Here is a 9,546-nt window from a genome sequence, read left to right as displayed (position 1 = left end):
AACAGTGCATGAGGGTTCCCTTTACTCCACATTCTCGCCAACACTTATTGTTTGTTGATTTATTGATGACAGCCATTCTGACAGGAGTGAAGTGGTATCACATTGTGGTTTTTATTTGCATTTCTCTGATGATTAGTGACATTGAGCATCTTTTCATATGTCTATTGGCCATCTGTATGTCCTCTTTGGAGAAATGTCTCTTCATGTCCTCTGCCCATTTTTTAATTGGGTTGTTTGATTTTTTAGTGTTGAGTTGTATGAGTTTTTTAAATATTAATTTTGGATACTAACCCCTTATCAGATGTATCATTGGCAAATATATTCTCCCATTCAGTAGGTTGTCTTGTTGTTTAGTTGATGGTTTCCTTTGTTATGAAAAAACTTTTTAGTTTGATGTAGTCCCATTTGTTAATTTTTTTCTTTTGTTTTCCTTGCCCAAGGGGATATATCAGTAAAAATATTACTAAGGGTAATGTCTGAAAGTTTACTTCCTATATTTTCTTCTGGGAGGTTATGGTTTCAGGTCTTACATTTAAGTTTGTAATCCACTTTGAGTCTATTCTTGTATGTAGTGTATGAAGGTTGTCCAGTTTCATTTTTTTTTGCATGTATCTGTCCAGTTTTTCCAGCACCATTTATTAAATAGACTGTCTTTACCCCAATGTAAATTCTTGCTTCCTTTGTCATAGATTAAATAACCACATAGGCATGGATTTATTGCTGAGCTCTCTATTCTGTTCCATTGATCTATGTGTTTTTATGCCACTACCATGCTGTTTTGATTATTATAGCCTTGTAGTATAATTTGATATCAGGTAGCCTGATACCTTCTGCTTTGTTCTTATTTCTCAAGACTGCTGTGGCTATTCGGGGTCTTTTGTAGTTCCATATAAATTTTAGGATTATTTGTTCTAGTTCTGTGAAAAATGCCATTGGTATATATTAATTCTTCCTATCCAGGAGCATGGTATATGTTTCCATTTAGTTGTGTCTTTGATTTCTCTCTTCAATGTCTTATAATTTTTACTTCCTTGGTTAAATTTGTTCTTATTTTATTTTTTATTTTTTTTAACTTATTGGGGTGACAATTGTTAGTAAAATTACATAGATTTCAGGTGTACAATTCTGTATTACATCATCTATAAATCCCATTGTGTGTTCACCACCCAGAGTCAGTTCTCCTTCCATCACCATATATTTGATCCCCCTTTATTTTATTTTTTGATGCAATTGTAAATAGGATTGTTTCCTTAATTTCTCTTTCTGATAGTTCATTATTGGTGTATAAAAATGCAACTCATTTCTGAATATTAATTTTTTATCCTGCTACTTTACTAAATTCATATGTCAGTTCTAATAGGTTTTTGGTTGAATCTTTGAGGTTCTCTATAGTACCATGTCATCTGCAAATAATGACAGTTTTACTTCCTCCTTTCCAATATGGATGCCTTTTATTTCTTGTCTGATTGCTGTGGCTAGAACTTTGAGTACTATGTTGAATGAAAATTATGAAAGAGGGCATACTTGTCTTGTTCCTGATCTTAAGAGGAATACTTTTAGGTTTTTTCCATTGAGTATGATGTTAGCCATGGGTTTGTAATATATGGACTTCATTATGTTGATATATGTACCCTCTATTCCCACTTTGGAGAGTTGTTTTTATCATAAATGAATGCTGAATTTTGTGAAATGCTTTTTCTGCATCTATTGATATGATCATATGATTTTTATTTTTCATTTTGTTTATGTGGTATATCACGTTAATTAATTTGCAAATATTGAACCAACCTTGCATCTCAGGAGTGAATCCCACTTGTTTGTGGTGTGTGATCTTTTCAATGTATTGCTGAATTTGGTTTGCTAAGACATACTTTGTTGAGGATTTAGGGTAGCAATTCTTATACCAGACAAAATAGACTCTAAAACAAAGGCTATAACAAGAGACAAAGAAGGACCCAGTCATCCCACTGCTGGGTATTTATCTGAAGAAACCCAAATGTTACTTTGAGGGGCTGTGTGCATCCATATGTTCATTGCAGCATTGTTTACAATGGCTAAGATGTGGAGGCAGCCTGAGTGTCCATTGATGGATGAATGGAGAAAGAGAAGTTATAGTATATGCATACAATGGAATGTTGTTTGACGATGGAAGGGAATGGTTTCATGCCACCTGTGTTGGCATGGATGTACCTGCGGTTATTGTGCTGTGTGGAGTATATCAGACAGAGAAAGACAGATGCAATGTGATTTTGCTTATATGTGGAATCTAAGCAATAAAATAAACAATCAGAATAGAAACAAACTCATAGATACAGAGAACGTTTTGATGATTGCCAGATGGGATGGTGGTTGGGTGGGTGAAAAAGGGGAAGGGATAAAGAAGTGCAAATTGATTGTTACAAAGTAGTCATGGGGATGTAGGGTATAGCATAAGGAATATAGTCAATAGTATTGTAATAACTATGAATGGTGTCAGATTGGTGCTAGATTTATCAGGGTGATAGATGGGAGGGGCTTTGGGATTCAGGGTGAAAAAAGTGAAGGGATTAATAACTACAAATTGTTAGTTACAAAATAGTCATGGGATGTAGAGTAAAGCATAGGGAATATAGTCAATAATATGGTAGTAACTATGTCTAGTGCCAGGTGGGTGATAGACTATATTTGTAAATTATATAAATGTCAAACCACTATGCTATACACTTGAAATTAATATAAAACAATATTGAATGTCAACTGTAATTGAAAAATTAAAAGAGGAAGTTGGAGGGGAATAAGAGTTTCAGATTTTCAGGTATAAAACAAATAAGTCATGGGATATAATGTACAGCATGGGGAATATAGTAAAAAATATTGTGATATTGTGGTACGGTGTCAGATGGTTGCTGGACTTACCATGGTGATCACTTCTTTAGGTATATAAATGTTGAATAACTGGTGTACACATGAAACAAATATAGTATTGTATGTTAGTTATATTTTAATAAAAATCTTTTTAAAAAAAGAAAATACAGAGACCTGCTACCCCAAATTTCTGCCGGTCCATTGTTCTGTGGTAGGACTTCCCAGTTGGTGTGCTGGAAATGTGCTGATATACGGGTTCTCCTTAGCTCACTTAGGGATAAATGCAAAGAAGACAAGGAAATAAGACAATTATCATGAACAGCATTGGCAAACTACAGCCCTTGAGCCAAATCTGACCTGCACCTTTATTATTATTATTATTATTATTTTTAAAGATTTTATTGGGGAAGGGGAACAGGACTTTATTGGGGAACAGTGTATACTTCCAGGACTTTTTTCCAAGTCAAGTTGTTGTCCTTTCAGTCTTAGTTGTGGAGGGCGCAGCTCAGCTCCAGGTCCAGTTGCCGTTGCTAGTTGCAGAGGGCACAGCCCACCATCCCTTGCAGGAGTCGAACCGGCAACCTTGTGGTTGAGAGGACGCCCTCCAACCAACTGAGCCATCCGGGAGCTCAGCGGCAGCTCAGCTCAAGGTGCCGTGTTCAATTTTAGTTGCAGGGGGCGCTGCCCACCATCCCTTGTGGGAGTCGAGGAATCAAACTGGCAACCTTTGTGGTTGAGAGGACACGCTCCAACCCACTGAGCCATCCGGGAGCTCAGCGGCAGCTCAGCTCAAGGTGCCGTGTTCAATCTTAGTTGCAGGGGGCAGAACCTACCATCCCTTGCGGGACTCGAGTTGAACCAGCAACCTTGTGGTTGAGAGCCCACTGGCCCATGTGGGAATCGAACCAGCAGCCTTCGGAGTTAGGAGCACGGCGCTCTAACGGCCTGAGCCACTGGGCTGGCCCCTGCACCTTTATTGTTTTTAAACAGCTTTATGGAGATGTAATTCACATAGCATACAATTCACCCATTTAAAGTGTATAATTCAATGGTTTTCAGTATATTTGCATGGTATGCAACTATCACCACAATCTTGATTTTAGAACATTTTCCTCCCCACTAGAAAATACCCCATATCAGAAATAAAAATCAGATTTTACATTTCACCTTTTAGATAGAGTCACAGACATACTCCCTTTCTCCTGCATTATAAAGTCAACTGAAGTGGTTTGAAGTGCATTGAACATTGGGACCCAACTGCATTCAGTTGGTCACACATACGGCATTAGACACCACTTGTGATCTGAATTTCAAATATCTATTTCCAACCAGGTGTGCTGCCTAAATTTCTTAAATTTAAATTTCTTAAATTGCCTACTGCAATCTTTCTTGAGCTCAAACTCAAGTGTCATAAAACAATTTTTCACCTCCCATCTCTGGAACCATACCTTGGACTCACTATATTCCATGTCCTGTTGACTAGGACCAGCCAACCCTTCATCCAAAGGGGACATGAATTGCTCATGTAGTGTACTTCGTGCTTTCCTTTTGCTTTATTCTTGATGCTGCTCACTCTTTTCTTGAATTTCATCTCTATAGTCTTTACAATTCCATTGTTGCCTGTAAAAATCCCATCTATTTCAGGCTAAAAGCAAACAAATGTGAAATAGAGACTTAAACATTGAGTCAGTTAGGGAAATGTTTATTAGTTCCAAGTTCACACACCACATGGCTTGCCTGTAGTATCTAAGAACACTATTTGTACTACATTAACCAAAAATATGACCAGGGATCTAAAATCCTGGCTCTTCAGTATAAAAATGGAATTGGGGGTCTGCTGTCTGGGAGGATAAACAGAACAAAATGATCATAAATTTTGACTGCCCAATATGCTCACAGCATTGGGCTAGGAATTTACATCCACTGTCTCATTTAATCTTCAAAAGCACAATCAGAAAATATAGAGTTAGTAAGCACAGGCACAGAAAAATCAAGTGACTTTGTAAAGAACAGAGGCCTTTTACTCAACAGAACGGGGAATCGTATTCATGTGTGTCTGCTTCCAAACTTGTAAACTCAGTACATTTGATAAGAGGAAATTCTCCGTACAGGGTTGTAGTGGTTTTCAACTCATTCAACAGCTTTTTTTTTTTTAAATACCAGGCTGGGTATCTGCTCCTAATGCAAAGGTGAACAAAGAGGCATGGTTTAGGCATTAATGACACTTTTGGACTAGTGGGAAAGGTGGATGTGATCACATAAATAACCATGAAAATTAAAATTAGGATGGGCTAGATGTAAAGAATAGGCTGCTCTGAATATGAGATAATAGTGGTGGTGGGGACTATGTTACATTAGGCGTGAGGGAAGACCCTTTGGAGAAGCCATATTTAAGTTGAAAAAGGAAGGATATGTAGACATTTAGTAAGCAAAGAATTATGAGGAGAAAAGTTTGGTGCATTTTAAAGAACTGAAAGACCTTGGGGTTGGCCAACTGATTTTATTCAGCCAATGGGATGTGAGAGTATGTGATGTGAGTAAATGCCTCTAATGTTCTTGTGAGCCACTGTGAGAAGCCCATGCCCCTTCATCCTAGGCCCAGAATGACAGCACATGGAGCTGATCTGAATCCAGCCCGCATTGTGGAGGCAAACCCAGGCAACTCACATCTGAAACAGAGCCAAGAACCGACAAAAATCTATTTCATGAGCAATGTGAATGTAAAAATGTGAATGTACAAATGAATGGCTTGTTACTATCGGTCACTGAGTTTTGGGCATGATTGTGGCAATAGCTAATACAGACGTTTTACATAAGAAATGACCCTCACCAACACACTCACACACACACACACACACACACACACACACACACTATCTGCTCTGTGCTTGACTAAAATAAAAACAGGAAAAGATGACGAGTCTATGCAGGATGTGAAGCACAATTATTAATCATGACAACACTAGATGATGAGCAGTTAGTTCATAATTTTGTCATTGAATTTAAACCAGGCTTTTTAATAAACCCATTATTCAACATATTTGAGATATTCTGAAAAATGATTTTACTTTAAATAAAAAAGTAGGATAATAGCACAATGCAATGACAGAAAGAACTCTATTGACAAGCTACTACATACGTGATCTTAATTTCTGGGTTTAAAGAAGCCTCAGTCATTTCGAGCACATTTTTTTCCCCTTCACAGTCAGTAAGATGCTGGCATTAAAGGTACTGTGTTTCTCCCTTATATATAGCCAGGGGATTTTTATGTTGCTATAATGCTTCCCACTTCTTAAGGGCTTTTGGGAAACAAATCTTTGAACAGTGAAATTTTACTGCACAGATTCTAGGATGACATTGAAGAGCTAAGAGAGAAAATTACATTGATATAGTTTGCCATCTGTTAATGATTGAACTAGTCTAACATCTAGATGTGATTTTATTAAAATGTATCTGATGGTACTTCAGTATTATAAGATGAGAATATAAATGCATTCAAAATGAATTGTTTATTAAATCTGAAGTCCTTTACACTGTGCAAAGAGTTCTTACTAGAACAATTATATGTCTTGTTCTTAGATACATGGGTTTGTAGAGGAGGAAAGACTTTTCCTCTACCTTCTTATGTTCTGTAACTGGAACCTACAAATTAAACTGATGAAAGCAAGATTAACAGGAGAAAATGCATACAAATTTAATTTTATGTGCACTGAGGTTTCACAAAAAAGAAGTGAAACTCAAAGATATTAGACTTGGAAGCTTAAACTAGTATACCATTTTAACAAAGGGTGATAAATTGTGGAGAAGTGGCCAGAAAAGTAAAGGAGGGTTGAAATTCTAGGAGCAGTAAATTCTAGGAAGGTAAATACATGGGAAATTGTGGAAGATAAGGGTAATTTTAGTAAGGTTTGTTTGTGCAGACTCATCTCAGTGCCATCTTTCCATGTCTGATGATAAGACTGTCTTAAGGTCCTCAATTTTAGCTCATGGTTATTGGACTTTCGAATTGCTTTAAGTATGTGAAGTCTTATTTTCTAGAGAGAGCTATTGTCAGAGAATAATTCAGCTACCAAAAACTCTGGCTTTGTCCTCTGACCAACAGAAATTTGCTTTTAAACATTTCTTTTTATATAGACAAAACGAAGAATCTGCTTTGGCATTTTAAGTGTTCTCTGTTTCACACATGTATTTGAGTACAAGAGTTTAGGCTGTGGTGGGACCTCCTTCCTTGGATTTGTATTGATGGTTTGCTAAGCAATAACCATGTTCCTGAGACTCCCTGTTGAAACAATAGATGGAGAGCTAGACAGAAAAGGTGTTTTTTTTTCTGCTTCTGACATGAAAAGGCAGAAAAGAAAATTGGTTTTCTTTAATGTAGCCCCAAACATAATATAACAAAACATTATCAAATTAAATACTGACACTAGGTGGATGACTTCTTACTGAGTTATAAGTTGCTATTTAACCATGAATAATCATAATTTTCATAAAATCTAAAGTATGTAATAGCGCTTTTTACTAAAAACAGTTACTAAACGGTTGCATGCTTCATTGATAAAACTGGCACATGGGAAACAACACATCTATCCTTAAAATTGATTTTTGTTTAATTTGGCTATTTGGCTTTTCCTATTTCAATATTGGAGTCACTGAATAAAGTGACCTGACAACTGTGGGGACAGAAATAAATTATTACTGTGTTTCCTACACGCATCTCCCAAGTCAAATTGTTGAAATTTTAGCTAAAATCATCATGAAAACAACATTAATAATGAAAGCATCTAAAAATACATTTAGTTTTCACTATTTTTAACCTTTGCTGAATTGTCTGCAAATAAATGATCTTTAAATACTACAAAACTATAGTCCAGGCAAACAAGGATGTAAGGTCGCTTCCCCTTCCTTCCCCAGGTAACAGTGCAGGCGGTTCCAAGTATTCTACACATCTGCTCCTCCCTCCCAGCACCGTGGCCAAAATGAACCACAGATGAGCTTTAAAATTTCACAAATGTGGTGGAGGAACAGCTGCAAAAAGTTAGGACACTGAATTAATGTCGTTTAATTTCTGTTTTCATTCACAAACAGTTTAAGAGAAAGCAAAGCAAGAGGTATCAGAGATGCCACAAGCCAACTGGTTGCCGTCTTAAAAAAGAGAAGAATCGATTTCAGCCAGGCACAAAAGTCTCCATGTCAACAGTGAGCTTCGATCCTCATCAGCATCATTTTTGCAACATTTTATCACAAAATATCCATCCCACTAGCCTGCCTCTCAAGTCCTAATTTTCTAACTAACCTTCCATTTCTTTGTTGTGAATTTGTATCTGGGTCCTTAGTTATCGGCATATCATTATTTTAAAAATCCTGGAAAATTGTAAAATAATTTAAAAACTAAAATTTAGGCTTTGTTTCCTTGGTATTCAAAGGGAAGAGATAAATTCTAGATTGCTTAGAGTTCACATTTATAGCCAGTTTAGTTTTATTTCAAAGATGACAGTTGTTTAACAAGCATGAGCTTATTCAAATTATTTCATTTTTGAAATGAGATTGCAATTCAACGGAAGTAAAACATATGGTAAAATCTAACCAAGCAAAGGCTAACAGAAAAGAGAATTTGTTTCGATGCTGATTTAAAGCTAGATTTCAAATACTGATATTCATCCACACGCACATCTAGCATTATCCTAGTACAGTGGTACCTCGGTTTTCGAACGTAATCCGTTCCGGAAGACCATTCGAGCTCTGAAACATTCGAAAACAGCCGACAGTTAGGTCTCAGGATCTTGCACTCAGTGGAAGCCTTGTGAAATGTTTGACTTCAGAGCTGTGTTAGAAATCCGAAGCATTTACTTCCGGGTTTATGGCATTCATAAACCAAAATGTTCGTCAACGGAGAGGTTCAAACACCGAGGACTATTGTATCTCAAACAACTCCTTTGAGTGTCCTTTTTAGCCAAAACTTTATTTGAGCCACGACTTTTTCAGTATCATAAGTTCAACAAAATATTTTAAACATTTTAACGAACTGCGTACTAAATGGGTTCTATGTTCATATTTTACAGCTAGATGATCTGAGGCAAGATACTTAAAATAGCGATAACTCACATGCACCAAAGTAATTAGACTGCTGTGACTATTAATAAAATGATACTATAAAATTATTTTTAATTATATAGCAATATACAAGTATAAATTGTGAGGATGATATTTGGTTTTCAAAGGAAACAGTAATAGTGCTCATTTGAAAAGACTTGCATTTAGTGTTATTAGCTCAAATAAGAAGTAAACAAAGTGACTTAAAAATTAGGTTTTGATTATAAAATAATGCAAGCTTAGTATAAAGGTATTTGAATAGTGTATACTTTTATTAAGTAAAGGGTAGTTCTTATTTCCAAACAACCCCATTGTCTTTTTAATGTAATTAATTATTCATCTAGTCCTAAATTATTTTCTGTGATTTAGGTCATGATTGACTCTATTTTGCAATTGACACTTAACTGACAATTTTGCAAGGCGGATTCATGAGTGTATTTCCTGTGTCAGTGCATATCTGAGAAGATTTTCTGTTGCCTGCCTGCAAAATAGTCAAATGTTCCTGTTATGTAACCCCAGGGGGCATTATCAACCTAGGATGGGATATGCATGGTGCCTCCAGAAGTACAACTCACCTTGCACTCTCTGGAGTTGTGCAACTCAAGGCCCTGC

This window comes from Rhinolophus sinicus, chromosome 18, assembly GCF_057876585.1.
Source record: "Rhinolophus sinicus isolate RSI-liver-muscle chromosome 18, RSI-T2T, whole genome shotgun sequence".
In the NCBI taxonomy this organism is placed as follows: Eukaryota; Metazoa; Chordata; class Mammalia; order Chiroptera; family Rhinolophidae; genus Rhinolophus; species Rhinolophus sinicus.
The sequence above is the reverse complement of the archived record's forward strand: the minus strand, read 5'-3'. Positions refer to the sequence as shown.